This window comes from Perognathus longimembris, chromosome 1 (assembly GCF_023159225.1).
Source record: "Perognathus longimembris pacificus isolate PPM17 chromosome 1, ASM2315922v1, whole genome shotgun sequence".
NCBI classification, from domain to species: domain Eukaryota; kingdom Metazoa; phylum Chordata; class Mammalia; order Rodentia; family Heteromyidae; genus Perognathus; species Perognathus longimembris.
Genome location: NC_063161.1, coordinates 57,451,984 through 57,472,814, shown reverse-complemented (window position 1 = coordinate 57,472,814; position 20,831 = coordinate 57,451,984). Strand labels below are relative to the sequence as shown.

Sequence of the window (20,831 nt, the reverse complement as noted above, 5' to 3'; positions counted from 1 at the left end):
TGGACCACCCATAGGTAAGGTTTATAGGTGTCTAGGCTCTCCCTAGCTACCGAAGCACTAACCATACATAGCAGGCCTAGCAAGGTAAAGTTAGCCAAGTCCATCTTTTGGTACACAGCCTCTGTTGTGGCTAATCTGCCACCAGGGTAGAAAGTTCTCTCTCACTGTGAATGAGTCCACCGGCTCCAGTCATTTCAATGGGGTGGGTGAAGAGAATCCAGGTTGCAACTCCGTCCACCCTGAGTACCGTGGGAGTTGTCAGTGGCAGGATGTAAGGTCCCTTCCAACGTGGTTTTAGGTTCCCTCGTCAGTGGCGCTTTACTCAGTTGGTAGCGGGTGTGGCTCAGGAGGAGATCCAGTCTCATAAAGGGCCTTTAGCTTGGGCCAGATCTCTTGGTAGACCTGCTATAGGGCTCTGAGAGGGGATAAAAGCTCATAACAAATGCGATTGCAAGTTGCAAGTTAGGAATTATGGGAGGGGATCCCAAACCTGATTTTAAAGGGGGTTAGTCCCATCTTATGAGGGGAGTTGTGCACCCTTTTTCTAAGGCTACATATGATAAGCAAATCCAGGCTTTACCTACTTTGCAAAACCATCTCAGCAAGGGAGTCAAGCAGTTAAAGATATTTACATGAGATCTTTCTGGTTTACATTTAGATGACATCACACAAGTACCTTAGACCTGCAGATGCAGGTACAGATATAGTTTTACACCGAAGCCCCAATTCTGACCCTATTTATATTATAGCCAATTTGATTATATACCAACTTTACTCGTATGCTCTAATTTTTAAGACATACTGATACCATTTGCTACATACTCAAACTAAACTTTTTCCATAGACTGGTTAGAGAAGCTTAACCTAAGTTAATCTAAAGCCTAACTTTAGTCAAATCTTCTAGTATTTTCCTGGTTCCTTTTTAAACACACTAGCTTTTGTAGGCTGGCACATCACTGAATGTCAAGACAGCAATGTCTTGACCAATGGCCAATGTCCTTTGGCCATAATTTTTCCAGAGCAATAACTTTCAGTAATCAAATATTTCCAATAAGGCTAGGATTATAATTTTAAAATGACTCTGGTTCCTTGATCTTGAAGGGGGAGCTGATGGGTGGAAACCATCCATCTTCTGTAACTTCTTCAGGCTGACTCAGGGGCGTTGACCTTACCTACCCAGGAACCTATAGATCCTTAGCCTACTTTACCAAGGGGTTGTCAGAATTAGATGTTACTAGGAACTTTACTCCAAACTGGAAATTACATTTAATATTTAACTTTTAACTATACAGACTTCTTTTTGGGCTACCGCAGTGTAGCCTTTTAACATTCTAGTTTGTAAAAGCTTTTTCCTGACTGGCTGGGGAACTGATCTCTGATGACAAAAAAAAATGCCTACATTACCTTTGCAGGCCTTTAACAGATCTCAATAAGGACACAATCTCAGGTCTACAAGCTTTCTTTCCTGAACAGGTGTACCAGCTCAAAATTCACTGCCAGTTAGGGCTTTGAGCACATACAAAGGGTTGGGATCTTTAAACTATCCTCTCATTTGACAAACTTACCCTTACTACCCACTATCACAGATGACTGGCAAGTTCCTGCCCAGTAGACAGACATGGGCAATAAAAGGCATGCTTATGAACTATTCTTCTAGGACCTCCTGGCTCTGATTAACTTTTGAAAGGCCAAACAGGAGTGACTCTAGGATCTGACACCATCTCTGCCATCTAAGCAGTGGCTTACTGCCTCTGGATGCTTCATCACTTTTGTCCCAGGAGTGACTTTTCACTGGACTTGGACTCAGGGCCTGAGTGCTGTCACTCAGCTCTCCAGCTCAAGACTAGCACCCTACCACTTTGAGCCTCAAAGCAACTCACGACTCTGTTCCCAGCACTTCTGCTGGCCAACTAGAGACTAAGACTCTCACAGGGACCTTTCTCTGCCCAGCCTCGCTTTGAACTGCAGATTTCAGATCAATGAGTCTTATTAGAGGCCACTTTACTCCAATTAAAAGCAACAAGGTGGTCCACACAGAAGTAGTTTTTAAGCATGCTCTTACCTGGAACTTATTAAGGGCCAATGTTAGATCTTGACAAACTTGTAGGAATCACCTGTCCTTCTCTGTGGGCCTGCTGGAAATTGTTACCAAAAACCTACAAACAAACTGGAATGGCAATTAAACATTTTGGTACCCATAATTCTTTTTCTCACTTTGCAATAATCATTTAGGACAATTTTACTTCCAAATTTCTTATCTAGAAATGTATTCTTGATTTCCAAAGCCTTTTTACTAACCTCTGCTTTAACACTAACACTTTAGCTTTTATCTGCATTGGAAAAACTCTGAAGCTCACAGGCATTCTGAAACCAGGTGCCACCCTTTGCCTCCAGGCTGCTTGTTTTAAAAGAGCCTCTTTTTATTTTTTCTTCAGTCCCAGTTACCGCATGGCATGAAGACCTTTGAACTCAAATGACAATTTTTCCTTAATGCAAGAATTACAATTACAAAATTAGAAATACTTATCCATTTAGCTTTCCAATAAATTAGTGAGAAACGTTAGCCCATTTTGCCATTGCTTCCTACATACAGAGAGTTAATGAGAGTTTACTTCTATCCCCATTAGTTTAATATATATCCTTTAAAATCCAAATTACAAAAATAGCACAGGAATCAAATCACATCAGATAAATAAACTTTTTAACCATTTAAAAAACTTTTCCAATTCTTAGTACCTCTCAAGGGGCAGTTTTAGAAATTCCAGTCAAATCATTCATTTTTACCACCAGGTTTCCAAAGTTCACCTGAAAACAAAAGAGACAAAAGAAAGGCCTCGGGCTGGGAATATGGGTAGTGGCAAGAGTACTTGCCTCGTATACATGAAGCCCTAGGTTCGATTCCTCAGCACCACATATACAGAAAATGGCCAGAAGTGGCGCTGTGGCTCAGGTGGCAGAGTGCTAGCCTTGAACAAAAAGAAGCCAGGGACAGTGCTCAGGCCCTGAGTTCAAGCCCAGGACTGGCAAAAAAAAAAAAAAAAAAAAAAAGAAAGGCCTCCATTGGCCTGTCCTACCAAAGGGCTTATCTCCATCCTACTCCTGAGAGCTTGATGAACTGTCATGGTGCCGGCTTGTCCTCTTCCACCATGAATGGACACCCCCTTATGGCTGTCCCACCACGTGGATTCCCTCCAGGGCCTGTGCCACCACATGTGCTGGCTAAGCTGCACCTTTGCCAGATCACCCCTCACTCCTGTGGATAGGCACACAGGCCCGTCCCAGGTTATTCCTGTCCTTTCCTATTGGTCTTTGACTGAGAAACCCAAGCAGTTTTTTTTAACAGTGATAAACCTTTACATCCAAATTTCTGACACTTAGCTCTGATTTTTTTTAATTAACCATTTTTTAACTATAGTTCCTCTTTAAAACAATGCAATAATCCTTTAAAGCATTTGGTAATGCCCAAACTTGATGACCATTTGAATTTAAACTTAAACTCACTCAATTCTACATCATACTAACAGTCTTGAACATGTTCACACTCACACATGCACACACACATACATATTCAAAAGATCTTAAAGCGCACAAAATAAACATCGGCTGTACATTTTCCAGTGGCAAGAGATATTTTTGCCAATCTTACTCCTGCAACATGCAAATTTTAAGACAAAACCTTTATAAATGATTTTAGCATTCTCCAGCCTCATTTTCCAGGGCTTGATAGTTTTAGCAAAACATTTTAGCACACCAAATAATTTTCTGCTGAAGAAGGCTGGGTGGGGGTCCCCCAGAGTTCCTTCTGTGGACACTCACACTCTGACTGTGAGCTGTCACCTGTACATCTTTATGCCATAAACAATCTACTAATTTATAAACTGACAGCGCCAACAAACACAGGACAAGATAACAAAACAGGTTATGCAGGTTTGACACAAAAGAGACTATCAGACTCACAAACAACAGAGAGACGACAGCGCTGCAGATGGGGTCACTCCCCGCTGCCTGCAGGTGGCTTGGGCTGGCCCCTCGTCTGCCCCTGTCAGCAGCTGCAGGTCAGGACTCAGGACTGACGCATCCATGTTCTGGGTTGCCGGCGCCGGCAAATTGACTGGATGGAACCCTCCGGAGCAGAGGGCACAGCTCCTTTTTGGTTTTTCTTTTGTCTGGATGGTCCAAATGAGGGGTGTTGATTAGGCGTTGCAAAGTCCTGATCTTACCTATGTCAAAGCTCCCCTGAGGTGGCCAATTAGCTCCCTCAAAGGTGGGCCATTCTGACTTGCTCAAGGTGATCCACTTTTCCTTCTTAATGGCCACACTCTGGTTCTGAGCTATCTCCTTAGCCTCCTTCCAGTGGGCTAGGGTCAAGTCTAGGGGGCTAGGTGGTATGTTATCCATTCTCCACAGTCTCGTTAGCCCTTCAGTCCACAATAAAATGAAAAACAGGAAAATAATGACAGTAACAAGGAAATAAAAGCAGGCCTGTGATTTACAAAGTGGTCGAGGTGACCTATGAGGTGGAGATCTCCCAAGTTGGTCTGCTGACTCCTGTAAACTAGAAACAGAAGTACAAGGTGGGTGGGTCGAGCCTCGGTTAGGAGGCTCTCCTGGTCAGTTCTGGCCAAAAACCGAACTGACTTGCACCCTACAAGTATCAGGGCGGGATTCCAGGGGTCCCCCTTCAAGGGTGGAGGATCTGGGTATCCTCCAGGATTGTCGTGTAAGTGCGTTCGCTTCAACAATCCCTTCAAGAAATACGAGTCAGAACAGCTGTCCTCAAGAAGGAAGCAAAACAGACAAATGACAGGACAGTGCTGTTTTCTTACCTTTGGGGTCTGGGGTCTCGAGGGTCTCTGGGGGTATCCCGGACGAGCCCCCAACTGTTATGCCCAAGTTGCGAGAAAGCCACCAAGAAGACCACCAAGAGCCAGACATTCCGAAATGCAAAAGCAAGGCTTTATTCAGGCAAGCTGCAGGTCAGGCCTCATCCTACACTCCGACACAGCGGAGGTTAGGAGGAAGGCCCCAAACTGAGATTTCACAGAGCTTATAAAGGCAAAAACCAAGTTACAGCAATCAGGTGTTCAAGAAAGATTAAGATACAGGTACAAATCTGATTGGCTCAGGGCTAGAGACATTCCAGGCTAGAGACATTCCGGGGCGGTTAGAGTTAAGCATTCCCAGCCAGTTAAGAGTTAGGCAGGGAGTTTCCTGACGGGCTGGGCCCTAATAAATTTGTCCTGCTAGCCAGGACTGGGGGCTGCCTGAAAATGGGGTTTACTTTAACTCTTCAAAGGTTGGCTAGGACTCTTGAGTCCTACCTACCACTTGAGTCACAGATCCACTTCTGACTTCTTATGGTTAGAGATCAGAGTCTAATAGACTTTCCTGCTCAGCCTGGCTTTGAACCATGATTCTCAGATCTCAGCCTCCTGAGTAGTTAGATTTACAGGTGTGAGCCACTGGTGCGTGGCCAGGGAATATTTTATTATTTTTGCCAGTCTTGGGGCTTGAACCCAGGGCCTGGGCATTGTTCTTGAGCTTTTGCTCAAGGCTAGCACTCTACCACTTGAGCCATAGCAGCACTTCTAGATTTTTTCTGTTTATGTGGTGCTGAGGAATGGAACCCAAGGCTTCATGCATGCTAGGAAAGCACTTTACCACTAAGCCACATTCCCAGTCCACATAAGTTTTTTAAAAGCTATATTCAGGGGGCTGGGAATATGGCCTAGTGGTAAAGTGCTTGCCTCATATACATGAAGCCCTGGGTTCGATTCCTCAGCACCACATATATAGAAAAAAGCCAGAAGTGGTGTTTTGGCTCAAGTGGTAGAGTGCTAGCCTTGAACAAAAAGAAGCCAGGGAAAGTGCTCATGCCCTGAGTTAAAGCCCCAGGACTGGCAAAACAAAACAAAACAAAACAAAAGCTATATTCAGTGATCCGGATGCAGCTCAGTGGTAAAGTATGTGACTAGTAAACAGAAGGCCCTGGGTTGGATCCCCAGTGACACAAAAAAGGCTATATTTCATTTATCAAAAACACATAGGTGGAGCTGGGAATGTGGCTTAGCCATGAAGTGCTTGCCTAGCATGCATCAAGCCCTGGGTTCGATTCCTCAGCACCATATAAACTGAGAAAGCCAGAAGTGGCGCTGTGGCTCAAGTGGTAGAGTGCTAGCCTTGAGCAAAAAGAAGCCAGGGACAGTGCCCAGGCCCTGAGTCCAAGCCCAGGACTGGCAAAAAAAAAAAAAAAAGTTAAAGAACAATAGTGCTATAAATACTGACATATCTATAAAATGGGAATGGAAGAGAAAGGAAAGCAGGAGGTGAGTATAGTGAAATGAGATAAACTAAGCCTTGGTCCTACAGAATGAGGAATCAACTTAAGAGGATTGTCTACAAAAGAGGATAAATTAAGCCCTGGAGGAAAGAGACAAACACATTTGAGTTCTAGAAACAGCTACAAAAGTCTAAACCCAGAGATAAGATTTAAGGAGGGAAGAAAGGATTGGTGTAACATTCTTGCTTTAAAAAAAAATAAACTTTATGCTAGCTGATTTTTTAAATACATATACGGTAATTAAAATTCAAACAGGACCTGGGGTGTGCTTCTAATGGTAGGGCATTTGCCTAGCCAGTGCAATGACTTACATTCAAATCCCAATACCACCAAAAATAAAACCAAATATCAGTAAGAACAAAAGAAATGGCTGGGAATGTGGCTTAGTGGTAGAGTACTTGCCTAGCAGGCATGAAGCCCTGGGTTCCATTCCTCAGTACCGCATAAACAGAAGAAGCCAGAAGTGGTGCTGTGGCTCAAGTGGTAAAGTGCTAGCCTTGAGCAAAAGAAGCTCAGGGACAGAGCCCAGGCCCTGAGTTCAAGCCCCAGGACTGGCAAAACACACACACACACACACACACACACACACACACACACACACACACACACACCCCAAAACAAAACAATGATGGCATTGTAAGGTTAGCCAGGAAGGAAACCCACCACATGGTTCAGGCAGAAAGGAGTTCATTGGAGGGAAAGCAAACTGCCAGCCCACGGAAGATGGAGGTGTCAGACAGAGGGCAAGGAAGAAGAGAAAAAAAAGAGAAAAGAGCAAGAGAGAATGGGGACTGTGTTGCGCCAGATTTTATAGGAAAAGGTGGGAGATATGGCCAGGTGGGTTGAATGTGACCTCAGAGAAGGAGGAGGTAACTGCCTCCAGGTTACCTACTTAACATTCCAGCCTTTTAATAATTATGAAAAAGGGTGCTGACTCTCTCTGCCTACTTCCTGCTGGCAAGAGGCATCAACATTAGGGGTAAAAGATGGAGATGTGGCCCCTCCATGAGAAGGCAAGCAGCAGCTGTCCCTTGGTGGTAGATGCCAGTCCTTGAATGAAGCCTGGAAGAATCTCATGAGGCAGGGACTGTAACATATTAAGAATTGACCACAAACACTGTCAGAGTTATTTCTCTAAAACTGCCTGCTTTCTCCTTCAGCTTGTGGAGTAGATCAAACCAAGAATGGCTAACCTGGGGGGAGAGGGGGGATGTCCCTGGAACTCAGCCCGAGTCACACTCTCGAGAGCACAAGCCAAAAGGTTGGGCCATGGAGACTGATTTTCTAGCCTATGAGGAATTTTGACTTTATGGAGTAGTCTGGTGAGGACATAGGAGTCCATAAGGACATAGATAGGGGTCAACAAGGACATAGACAGGGGGCTGCAAGGACGTAGAGTCAAATTCTAGATTTAAGCATCCCTGAAATGAGAACAGACTGGCCAAAAAGGCATAAGGAGTCCCTCTGGTGTTGTCAGGCAGAGGACCTGTAGCAGGAAGTCACTCATCAGACATGGAGAGGAGATGGTGTGGTGGATGTGTAGCCAGCAATGGTAAAGGCGAGCAGTCCAAGGTGAGTTTCCTCTGGCTTTTGACAGTTTGGTCTGAGGAGGGGGAGTCAAGGAGGCAGATTAACACTCAACAGAGAAGTGGAAGGAGGAGATCCAGTGACTCCTGACTCTGTCCCTCCTGAGTCACAGCACAGATGTAAGGTTAGCCAAGATGGAAACTCGCCACATGGTTCGGGCAGAAATTAGTTCATTGGAGGGAAAGCAAACTGCCAGCCCACACAAGATGAGGAGACAGAGGGCAAGGAAGAAGAGAAAAAGGCAGAGAACAAGAGAGAAAAGGAAAGAACACAGGGACTGTGTTGAGCCAGATTATACAGGAAAAGGTGGGAGATCTGTCCAGGTGGATTCAATGTGACCTCAGAAGAGGATGAGGTAACTGCCTGCAGGTGTGCCAATTACCTAGGTAAATAGGTACTGGGCACAGACTTAAACAGGTAGGGGGCATCTGCATGGAGCCATCCAAGGGGTGGACCTTACAGGCATGAAAAATTATTATAGTGGTGCTAGCACTGCTAGCCTGAGTTGAGAAATGGGTGTGACATTTTTACTAGGAGTGACATTTTTCATGTATAAACTAGGAAGCTGGTGGTTTTCAGTGTTTTCTAAAGATTAAGTCAGCTTAACTCGAGCTGCTCTAATGGGGGAAGTGAAGTCACTGGGCCTCTTAGCTATCCTATGTAGTCCTCAATACCACATGGGGAACTCCAGGAATTTCATTTTAAAACCACTAGCCAGGCGGGGTGCTGGTGGCTCATGCCTGTAATCCTAGCTACTCCAGAGGCTGAGATCTGAGGACTGCAGTTTGAATCCAGCCTGGGCAGGAAATATCAGGAGACTCTTATCTCTAATAAATTACCAAGAAAAAAACAGCCAGAAGTGGAGTTGTGGCTGGAGTAGTAGACCACTAGCAAGAAGCTCAAGGACAGTGCCCAACTCCCAAGAACAGCACACACACACACACACACACACACACACACACACACACACAAAAAAAAAAAAAACACTAGGCTATATCATTGCTTTTCTCTCACTCTGTGTGTGTTGTGTGTGCATGCACACGCGCACACGTGTGTGCGTGTGCCAGTACTGGGGCTTGAACTCAGGGCCTGTGCTCTGCTCCTTAGCTTTTTTGTTCAAGGCTAGAACTCTACCACTTGAGCCACAGCTCCACTTCTGGTTTTTGCTGGTTAATCACTGATAAGAGCCTCACAAACTTTGCTGTCTAGGCTAGCTTTGAATTGCAATCTTCAGATCTCAGCTTAGTGAATAGCTGCAATTATAGGCATGAGCCACAGGTACCCAGCTATCACTATTTTTTTAATCATAGACACAATCTATAAATTCAGAGTCTCTGAACCAACACAGTACTTTTCAAACAGAAAAGTCAAACAGCATTCGGTTCTTTGCATTGCTCTCTGCATCCCATGTTCGTGGTGTATGTGTGTGTTAAATAACCTAAGAGAAAGGTTTAGCACTTCTCTTGGCAACAGAAGAAACATTCATGTTATTTTCTTCCACTCTCAGATTCTGTGACTTCTTCAAACCACCTACCCTCTCTTAGGTTCTTTATATATAAAAGCCCAACTGTTATTTTTTAATGTTATTATAAAACTGATGTACACAGAGGTTACAGTTACATAAATCCGGTAAACAGTACTTTTTTTTGGACAATGCACCCCCTTCGCTCACTCTCTCCTAGTTTTTCCCTCCTATCCCCATCCACAAGATACATATTCATTTTTCCACATAGTGTTTAGTGAGTACCACTGCTGCATTTGCTTACCCTTTGTCCCCAATTGTAATAAAAGTTTTTAACCTTCTGCTGGGAAGTCTTCTATTCCCACCACACATGACCAAGACAGCAGGTTAGTCTGGAACATGGTGTTCCAAACAGGTACATGCTAACAAATTCAGGTCTTGGGAAGAAAAACAAAGAGTCTAAAGTGATGATCTCTCCAGGTGATTCTGCGAGATACTCATCTCCCCTTCCACACAGCCCTCCCACCAGACCATTCTGGAAAAACAGCTGACAATGCAGAGTTAAATCCACCAGAAGGAAACTGAGCTACACACCCTAAGCTATTCAAAGGGGAGTCTCAGAAATCTTAGTTAATGAGGTTTAGGCATGAGATTCCTAAATTAGGGCTGGGAATGTGGTTTAGCAGTAAGGTAGGTGCTTGCCTGGCATGCACAAAGCCCTGGGTTTGATTCCTCAGCATCACATAAACAGAAAAGGCCAGAAGTGGTGCTGTGGCTCAAGAGGTAGAGTTCTAGTCTTGAGCAAAAAGAAGCCAGGAACAGGGCTCAGGTCCTGAGTCCAAGCTCCAGGACTGGCAAAAAAAAAAAAAAAAAAAAAAAAAAAAAAAAGGAAAAAAAATCCTAAATTGATAAGAAATGTCTCAGCTAAATTTTATTTTGATGGATGCCAAAATAAATATGACATCGATACAAGCTTAGGAAGTTAATTATGGTCTCATCAACACAACAGCAAATTAGACATTATAAGGACCACTAGGTCCTCATGTTTCTGGGGCTTCCTGGACCTCTTAAAACAACAAAAGTTTGCTTAGGGGGCTGGGAATGGGGCCTAGCAGTAGAGTGCTTGCCTTACATGCATGAAGCCCTGGGTTCAATTCCTCAGCACCACATAAACAGAAAAGGCCAGAAGTAGTGCTGTGGCTCAAGTGGTTGAGCACTAGCTTTGAGCAAAAAGAAGCCAGGGACAGTGCTCAGGCCCTGAGTCCAAGCCCCAGGACTGGCAAAAAAAAAAAAGTTTGCTTGGATACACAGGGTTTTGTTGTTGTGAAAGACCAAAGTGATTCCATTTTGATTCTTTCTTTTTTTTTTTTTTGCCAGTCCTGGGCCTTGAACTCAGGGCCTGAGCACTGTCCCTGGCTTCATTTTGCTCAAGGCTAGCACTATGCCACTTGAGCTACAGCACCATTTCTGACCGTTTTCTGTATATGTGGTACTGGGGAAGCAAACCCAGGACTTCATGTATACGAGGCAAGCACTCTTGCCACTAGGCCATATTCCCAGCCCGTGATTCCATTTTGAAAAAGAGGCAGCCATGTTACAGTTAGAGCTGATTCTGAGAAGCTGAGAGAAAGCTGATAAGCTGTGGGAAAAACCACAACTATGTGCCCATCCAGTAGCCCACCAAACAACAGATAGGGGGCAAGCTGACCTAGCCAAGAATAAATCGTTGCTGTTTTGAAATGTGCAGATGGCTCCTAAACAACATATCAGGCATTGCTGAAAGTCAACCAATAGGATAGCTGCCAACATGGGAAGCCCCTAAAGTTGTTTGTTCACCTGTATAAAAAGTGTGCAATCCCCTTTCTGTGTCTGGTGAGCATGTTGGCCCAAATGGGCATTCGCTAATAAATAGCACCTTTGCTTTTGCATCGAGCTCAATCTCAGTGGCCTTTGGGGTATCAGGATTTGAGCACAACATCATGGGGGCTCATCCGGGATACCCCAGATCCAGTGCCGACCCTGATCGCGGAGCCGTCCTCTGACTGGTGAATAGAGGTGCACTTAGGTGAGTGTCTGTGTCTGTTTCAGTTTTTAAATCTGGCTGGCATACGATCTGGTGGATGTGCTATAGGTTGCCAGCAGGAGTTGGGAAGATATTCCCCAGGTTCCCATTGGGAATGGGGGGGAGGTCTTAACAAGATCCCCTCTGTCAGGGAATGTTGCTTTCAGCAAGGACAGTGAGTGTTTTCTTTCAGTAAGGGATTGACTGCTGAGGGATGGAAATCATAGGGGAGGATCCCCCTGAGATGACCGTCCCCATTAGTGGCAGGTACTGTTCTTGGGTTGAAAGTGGTTTTTAACAGCTCCTTGGGCTAAACACCTTGTCCAGGAAGGGCTGCTCTGTCTGTGTTTGTGTCTGTCTCATTCTGTTATTCGTCTTTGTGGTGTTCTGTGTCTGCTTTCACTTTTGCTTGCCACTTTTGGTGGTGTTTTCTATTACTGTGCTGTTTTTGTGGGTTAGTTTGTCTCTACTCTTCCCAGTGCTGAGCTGGGCATCTGTGTTCCTTGAAGCCAGTGGCAGGTGGCCTTGGGGGACTGACTGCCAGGGGATGGCAATCACAGGGGAGAATCCCCCTGAGATGTTCCAGGGCCCCCATGGTGTCTATGTCACACTGGCAACCAGCCCGTCAACGCTGGACATGCCATCCAAAAAAGATCTCTTTTAACTTTTTTTTTTTTTTTTTGGCCAGTCCTGGAGGGCTTGGACTTCAGGGCCTGAGCACTGTCCCTGGCTTCTTCTTGCTCAAGGATAGCACTCTGCCACTTGAGCCACGGCGCCACTTCTGGCCATTTTCTGTATATGTGGTGCTGGGGAATCAAACCCAGGGCCTCATGTATACAAGGCAAGCACTCTTGCCACTAGGCCATATCCCCAGCCCCCCAAAAAAATCTCTTTTACTTAAAGACATCTACAGGGAAGTAAGACTTTCTCAGTTCTGTTTTGTCTTGTTCTGTTTTGGTATCTTAATGCAGAAGGCTGTTTGCAGTGTAATCAAGTTATCTGGCTTAGCAAAAGGCATTGGAAACTTGAAATTTATTTTCCTCCACTGTTAAAATTTGGGGCTAAATGTCAGAAATTTGGATATTAATGTTTATCACTGTTAAAAGAAGGTGTTTTGGGTTTCTCAGTCAGAGATCAAGAGAAAAGGACAGGAAAAACCAAGGACAGGTCTGTGTGCCTATCCTCAGGAGTGAGGGGTGAACTGGCAAAGATGCAGCTTAGCAGGTCCATACATGGTGGAACAGGCCCTGGGGGGAGTCCATGCATGGTGGAAAAAAAGTAAACTGGCACAAAGGCAGTTCATCAAGCCCTAAAGAGTCACTGGGTATATGCCCATTCGGTAGGACAGGCCAGTGGAGGTCTATCTTTGTCTTTTCCTTACAAGTGGACATGGAAAACCTGATGGTTAAAAAAAAAAAAAAAAAAGAGTTGATTGGTATTTCTAAAACTGCCCCTTGGGAGGTACTAAGAATTTTTAAAGTTTTTAAAAGAGAGTTAAAAAGTTTCTGTATGTTGTAACTTGATTTCTACGCTATTTTGCAATTTGGGTGTATTTTTAAAATGCTAAGTCTGGATTCTTGTGTTTGTAATTCTGTGCTTGTAATTCTTACATTAAGAAAAATGTATCATTTGAGTTCAAAGGTTTTCTAGGCAGTAACTCAGATTTTAAAAAAATAAAGAAAAAAAAGGTTCTTTTAAAACAAGCAGCCTGAAGCAGTGGGAGGCACCTGGTGCCTCTAGGTTTCAGAGTTCTTCAAATGCAATTAAAAACTAAAGTGTAAATTTTAAAACAGAGATTAGAAAGCATTTAAAAATCAAAAATGGATTTCTAGATATAAAATTTGGAAGTAAAACTGTCCTAAATAATTGTTCCAATGTGGAAAAAGGAAAAATTACTGCTAACAAAATGATTGTTCAATTGCTATTCCAGTTTGTCCATAGGTTTTGGTAAGAGTTTCCAACAAGGCTCACAGAGAAGGACAGATGATTCCTACAAGTTTGTCAGATGTAACTTTGGCCCTCAGTAAGTTCCAGGTAACATCTTGCTTAAAAACTACTTCTGTGTGGATCACCTTGTTGCCTTTAATTGGAATAAAGTGGCTTTATGTACAGACTCATGATCTGAATCTGCAATTTGTAGCCAGCCTGGGCAGAGAAAGGTCCTTGTGAGAGCCTTTGTCTCTATGCTGGGAACGGAGTTGTGTTGTCACTCAAAATAGCAGAGTGCTAGCCTTGAGATGGAGAGCTGAGGGACAGCACTCAGACCCTGAGTTCAAGTCCAGAGACCAAGAGAAATGCCAAAGGTGCATTTATCCCAGAATGGAAAAGTTACACCTGGGACAAAGTAATGGTGCATCCAGAGGCAGCAAGCCACTGCTTGGATGGTAGAGATGGTATCAGTTCTTAGAGTCAATTGTGTTTGGCTTTTCAAAAGTTAATCAGAGCTGGGAGGTCCTAGAAGAATAGTTTGTAAGCATGCCTTTCTAATGCCCATGTCTTTGTAACTTGACAGGAACTTGCCAGTCATCTGTGATAGTGGGTAGTGAAGCTAAGTTGTCAAATGGGAGGATAATTTAAAAATGCCAACCCCCTGCATCGCTCAAAACTCTAATTGGCAGTGAGAATTCTGAGCTGGCATATCTGTTCAGAAAAAAAGGCTTGTGGACCTGAAATTGTCTTTATTGAGATCTAAGGCCTACAAAGGTAATTTAGGCACTGTTAGGTCATCAGTGATCAGTTTCCCCAGCCAGGCAGGAAAATGCTTTTGCAAACTAAAAAAGTCTGTATAGTTGTTAAAAGTTAAATGTTAAATGTAATTTCCAGTTTGGAATAAAGCTCCCAATGGACATCTGATCCTGGCAACCCCTTGGTAAAGTAGGCTAAGGTTCTATAGGTTCCTGGCTAGGAAAGGTCAATACCCCTGAGTCAGCCTGAAGAAGTTACAGAAGATGGATGATCTTTGCCCATCAGCTCCCCTTTAAAATCAAGGCCCAGAGAAATGAATCTGAGGGCCACTGCCTAAATCAGTGGAGTACCAGCCTGCAAAAGCCAGTGTACTTAAGGAAGCAAGCAAAAAATATTAGGAAATTTCACTAAAATCAGGCCTTAGGTTAAGCTTCTTTAACCAGTTTATGCAGAAAGTTACAGACAACACAGCAGGAGATGTGACATTCTATTGGAGTCACAGGAAGACACCAATGCCTGCTGCAGCCACAGCCCCTGCCCATTTCATTTGGGTTAAGATCAAGGACGGCCTGACAGTCATCTGAAGGAATCTACATCTTCACCCTGAGCATCTCTACCGTGGTAAACTCAAGCTGCAAAAGCTCAGGAAAATGTAAAAAAAAAAAAAATGGTGAAGAAAGCCTTGGGAAAGGGATTTAAAAAGTGAGGATTGTCTTCAATGGTCACAGAATGCTCAAGTAAGTCGCTGATGGTATGAGGAAGTAGAAGACGGTGTGAGTGGGGATGTGTTAAGTTTTATAAGACACAGCTTATAAAACAGTATAAGAAAAGACTTTAGAAAGAGAATTGGGGAAACAAAAATGATTTTCTTTAGATTAAAAAGTTTTGGCATGGGCTGGGGATATGGCCTAGTGGCAAGAGTGCTTGTCTCGTATACATGAGGCCCTGGGTTCAATTCCCCAGCACCACATATATAGAAAATGGCCAGAAGTGGCGCTGTGGCTCAAGTGGTAGGGTGCTAGCCTTGAGCAAAAAGAAGCCAGGGACAGTGCTCAGGCCCTGAGTCCAAGCCCCAGGACTGGCCAAAAAAAAAAAAAAGTTTTGGCATGTTAAAAGTGAGGAAGACAATCCCCAGAAAGTTTAAGTATGTAACAAATGGTATGAGTATGTCTTAAAATTGCAACTTCTGAGTAAAATTGGTATGTAATCAAGTTGGCTATAATATAAATAGGTTTGCAGCTTTTGTAAAAGATCGGGTGAATACAGTTCAACTAATGGAGCTTAGACAAAAATATCAACCCCTAGACTCGTGAGTGACCGACTCGTACATTGAGATGACCCCATACATTGATGTGGGCATCTCAGAGGAACCAAGATTGGTCCCCCAGTCTCCTATGAGAAGGGGGAAATGAAAGACCAAAATGATTCCATTTTGAAAAAGAGGCAGCCATGTTACAGTTAGAGCTGATTCTGAGAAGCTGAGAGTGCAGTCACTGGGAAAACCACAACTATGTGCCCATCCAGTAGCCCACCAAACAATAGATAGGGGGCAAGCTGACCTAGCCAAGAATAAATCGTTGCTGTTTTGAAATGTGCAGATGGCCCCTAAACAACATATCAGGCATTGCTGAAGGTCGACCAGTAGGATAGCTGCCAACATGGGAAGCCCCTAAAGTTGTTTGTTCACCGGTATAAAAAGTGTGCAATCCCCTTTCTCAAGGCCCTTGTCTCTCAGCTGCGTCTGGTGAAAATGTTGGCCCGAATGTGCATTCACTAATAAATGGCACCTTTGCTTTTGCATCGATCTCGGTCTCGGTGGTCTTTGGGGTATCAGGATTTGGGTACAACAGTTGGTGGTGGTGATAATGGTGGTAGAATAAACAAAGTCAATCACTTTCTGCAGCTTCTTTACAAATTGATAGAGGAAGGGGATTGTGTTGACCACAAGCTCAATAATCCCCAGATGAAATGTATTTCGGCTTTATCTTAATCAACAGAAGGCTTTGTCTGCCCTGTTTTGGAAAAGCATACATACCTGGTTTCATCAGTTCAAAGGGCAGATAGGCCTTCCGTGACATAAGGTTGGCACTGGGAGGCCAAGGATCAAATACACCACCTGCTACCAGTTGACGGTGAGCCCGTGCCGGGCATCTATGCAAACACCCTCCACAGATCACAGGGGGCTGAAGGGCATTGCGAGGATACAACACTACACCTAGCTTTTTTACTTAGTATATTTTGCTGGTCCTGGGACTTGAACTCAAGGCCTGGGCACTGTTCCTAAGCTTTATTGCTCAAGGCTGGTATTCTAACACTTGAGCCACAGTTCCACTTCTGGCTTGTGGGTGGTTAATTGGAGGTCAGAGTCTCATGGATTTTCTTGCTCTGGCTGTCTTCAAACTGCCACCCTCAGATCTCAGCCTCCTCAGTAGTTAGGATTATAGGTGTGAGCCACCAGCGCCCAACTGATTTAGGATTCTTACAGTAAATTAGACTATACTAACATCTTCTTTCTCTCTCCTCAGTTAATAAAAACACAAATAGCACATTTATTTCTTAGACCTTCTAATAGTGACCAGGCAAAAATACCTCCCTGATATAAAATGAACACATTTATTAATGTTTCTACTACTAAAAACTTGTTGTGTATCTAGAAATGTGTTTCTCTCAAATGTGGTCCAAGTGTTTTTATATCTCAAAGTGTCAGGTAAAAACACTTGCCTTCCACTTACTAGAAAGATGTTCAATATATTAGCCATGGCCAGACAGGAGCCTGCATTTCAATCAGAGAGGGTTCAAAAGAAAAAGGAAGGCTATCAAGAGTTAGTGGATTCTGAGTGCCTTAGAGGAATACACTAGGGTTTTCTGCCTTTTTAATGTTCTTTCTGAAGTATTCAATACCTAATACTGAACAGACTTGCAAGAGAATGTGGGCCTGAGTCCATGCACCCTCATTTATTCACCTTCTCAAGAGCCTCACTCTTCCCTTCTAGTTTTTTCTTTTGTTTTGTCTCTTTGTTGTTGGTTGGTTTTATTTATTTGTGCTGGTGAATGGGGCTGGGCTTTTTTCACTCCCAGCTGGCATTCTAACATGTAAACCAGGTCTTTACTTCCTCACTTTCTTCATCTATAAAATAAAATAGGAAAGGAGAGGAGAGGGTAGAGTAGAATAAAATAGAATAGGATAAAAAGATAAAATAAGAAAAGAATACCTATTGCCTTTCATGGGTATTGTAAAAAAAAAAGAGAGAGAGAGAGAGAGATCAAATGAAAGCTGGGCGCTGGTGGCTCACACCTGTAATCCTAGCTATTCAGGAGGCTGAGATATGAGGATGGCAGTTGGAAGCCTACAGAACAGGAAAGGCCATGAGACATTTATTGTCAATTAGCAACTAAAAAGCCAGAAGTGGAGCTGTGGCTCAAGTGGTAGAGTGCTAGCCTTGAGCAAAAAGAAGCCAGGGACAGTGCTCAAGCCCTGAGTCCAAGCCCCGGGACTGGCAAAAAAAAAGCTTCATCTCTACTGTAATAACCCGCCAGGCAGGGAAATCCCAATCCTGGTGTGTCATGGCCTAGGACATAGGAGGGGGCGTGGCATTAAGCTGCTTCAGAAGTAAGGGAGGGGCTTGAGAGCCCCAAGTGTATAAATATGCTGCCTTCCTGGGCATAGAGGGGAGAAGAGAAGAGCAGGAGGAGGAGGAGAGAGGAAGTGAGTGAAGAGGAGCAGAACCAGAGCAGCCGGAGGAGCAGAGCGGAGACAAGCAGACTGGCTGGAGGAACAGGGCAAAGCAGAACCGAGCTGGTCTGAGGAGAGGAGCAGAGTGGAGAGCCATACTGGGCCAGCCAGAGCCTTAGGCCTGAGAGGGAGTTTGGAGCCTGAGGCCTGAGGAGGAGTCTGAGGCCTGAGGCCTGAGGGACAGTCTGAGAGCCTGAGGCCGGCAGAAAAGCCTAAAGCCTGTGAGGAGGCTTGAGGCTTACAGGAAGGAAGCTTGCTCCTCTGGAGGTCTGGAGGTTTGGAGGTTTGCAGGCTGGAAAGCTGAGGTGGTTGGAAATTAAGATGGAGGTTCAGAGTTCATGTCAAGACAGGTCTCAGGTCTGGACTCTGGGTAACTAACTCAGAACAAAGTAGTCTCAGGCTAGCATTAGGAGATGGAGGGTAGCTCTGGTTCTGGGTTTTAGGTTGTAAATAAAATCCCTTTGTAAGTAAAACCCCTTCCCACCTTAAGTGTGCCTCCGTGGATTATTCATGGACTATTCTCGCTCTTGGAATACATTTGGAGGCCCCAGCAAGATAATCCATCTGGACGGCATGTGGGATGTGTGGGTTAAGTATCTGTGGGTATTTATCTTAGGTTATTTTTTATTAGTTCTGTTTGTGTCCTTTATACACCTCCACTTAATTCTTTTGGTAGCTCAGGGAGTGTTTGATAACAGAGATGCCCTAGAGGAAGAGAAGTTTAAAAAGGTGGCTCAAGTTTTAGCAACAGCATCAGGACAGGGATCAAGAAACCATTCACGATGGCATAACTCAGTTGCAAATGGAAATAGGGAACCTCTAGGACAAGACCAATGTGCTTATTGCAAGCTAAATGGACATTTGAAAAGGGAATGTCCAAGGAGGAGAAAGATGGAAAATGATAGGTTAAGTAAGCACATTAGCCACCAGGAAACTGTGTTCACATCCCCTGAGAAACTTGAAAAGGAGCGAGGGGCTATAAAATCCAACTTTGTTGAACTGAAAGAGCAGTTAGTGGAGCAGACAAAAAAGTCCTGTGTCAGAGAAGAAAAGGCCAAGAAAACAACAGGCTCAAGAAGGAAATTGTCACTCTTCAGAAAGAATTAAAGGACATACGTGCTCTGATAAGGAATGCCCAGGAAATGGAAAGAGCGTTACACAGAAAAACAGAAGCGCTAAACCAACAGTTGAAAGGTCTGTCACAAAAAATACACAGAGGGGAAGAAAGAGAAAGAGATGCTACTAGAGGAGAAGGCCAAAACAGACTGCTGAGATCCTCGCCACACAAAGTCTAATGGAGAAGCAGCAGATTCTCATTGCAAAACAGCTCTCACAGCAACACGAAGCTCAGGTTCAGGAACAAAAACACCACCAGGAACAGGAACTGGAGAAGCAGCACCATGAGCAAAACCCACAGCAGCTCAAGAACAACAAGGGCAAAGAGATGGATGAGGCCATAGCACTGCCTGTGCAAGTAGCTCCTACAGCAGTGCCCATGGACTTTTGCCTAGATCACCTGTTCCCATTGCACATGTTAGAGCCAGAGCTACAGGAGCAGCAGCTGCACCAGAAGCTCCTGGTCCTGAAGCAGAAGCAACGTATCCCAATGGAACAAGAAGAGGCGCTGAACAAGTCTCAGTAGCACCATTGAGAACTCAGAGGAGCTGAAGAACAAGCAAAGGTGCTGTGAGAAGGAGCAGCAGGCTGGGAGCAGGCTGCAACAGCAGTTGGACAATCAAAGAACCTCTTCTGTGCCCCTGCCAGGATGCTTGCAGGTTAAGGAGGCCTTTGAGAAGGAAGTTGGGATCATGAAAGCAAGCTTGGGAGAAAAAGAGAAAGAAGTCTCCAAGCTCCAGACTGAGGTTCAGAGTACTAAACAGGCATTAAAGAAATTAGAGACCCCTGAGGTTCAGGGAAACAGCAGAGCTGATCAGGCAGCTTGGGAAGCCACCCGAAAACCAGTGGGGCCACTAGAACTACTAGTCATCAAGATTAAAGGAGGAGGCATGGAAAACAGTAGTAGCAAGTGTGGAGACTGCACTTATGAAATATGGCTCAAGCCTTCTGTATATACTTTGCTCCAGGCCACTGATTAAACTGTCTTGAAAACTAGTGGGGCAAATGCTAGAAAGATAGAACATGGAACCTCACCTGGTGAATTTGGGGAAGTGGACTTCACGGAGGAAAAGCCTGGAAAGTATGGGTATCGGTATCTGTTAGTGTTAGTGGACACTTTTTCAGGCTGGGCTGAGGCATTCCCAACAAAAACCAAACCGCTCAGGTAATTCCTTGATTTGGCTTATGCTTAGCAATGGGGTCCAACAATGGCCCAGCCTTCACGGCCCAAGTTACTCAATTATTAGCTAAGGCCCTAGAATAAATTGGAAGTTACATTGCATTTATAGGCCTCAGAGTTCAGGACAGGTGGAAAGGGTGAAAAGGACCTCAAAGGAAACTTTAACTGAATTAGAGACTGGCCATGACTGGGTAAGCTTCCTCCCATTTGCCCTCCTCTGAGCAAGATGTACTCCCTATGTTAAAGGATTTACTCCCTTTGAAATAATTTATGGTAGACCACCTCCTTTGGTTGCTAAACTTGGGGAAGCTATACTAACAGAAATGTCTAACCATAATCTTGTACAGTCATTGCAGGTTTTGCAATGTGTTCTTTCATGTGCCTATCCTTTGGTGGCCGAGGCCCAACGGCCTCCCCAGAAAAACTCCACCCACTCTTTTTCGCCTGGACAGCTGGTGTTGGTAAAAAGGCATCACCCTCCTGAACTGGAACCCAAGTGGCAAGGGCCTTACTCCGTAGTACTGAGTACTCCCTCAGTTATTAAAGTTGCAGGAAAACAGCATTGGATCCATCACTCTCAAGTGAAACAGCCAGTGGGATGATATCCAGAGACATTCAGAGGATCCCCTGAATATAAGATTTAGCAAGTGTTAATATGTTCAGTAG

The 20,831-nt window shown here is 44.3% G+C and overlaps 1 long non-coding RNA gene across 1 annotated transcript in view; it reads left to right on the top strand.

Annotated features, from left to right (window-relative positions):
• LOC125365729 overlaps positions 1-20,301 on the top strand; it is a 22,327-nt gene extending 2,026 nt beyond the window's left edge. Inside the window, exons 2-3 of the long non-coding RNA XR_007213739.1 lie at positions 7,155-7,160; positions 20,039-20,301. This is a non-coding gene — a long non-coding RNA (uncharacterized LOC125365729). The remainder of the gene's footprint in view (positions 1-7,154; positions 7,161-20,038) is intronic.
• Positions 20,302-20,831: the final 530 nt, after the last annotated feature.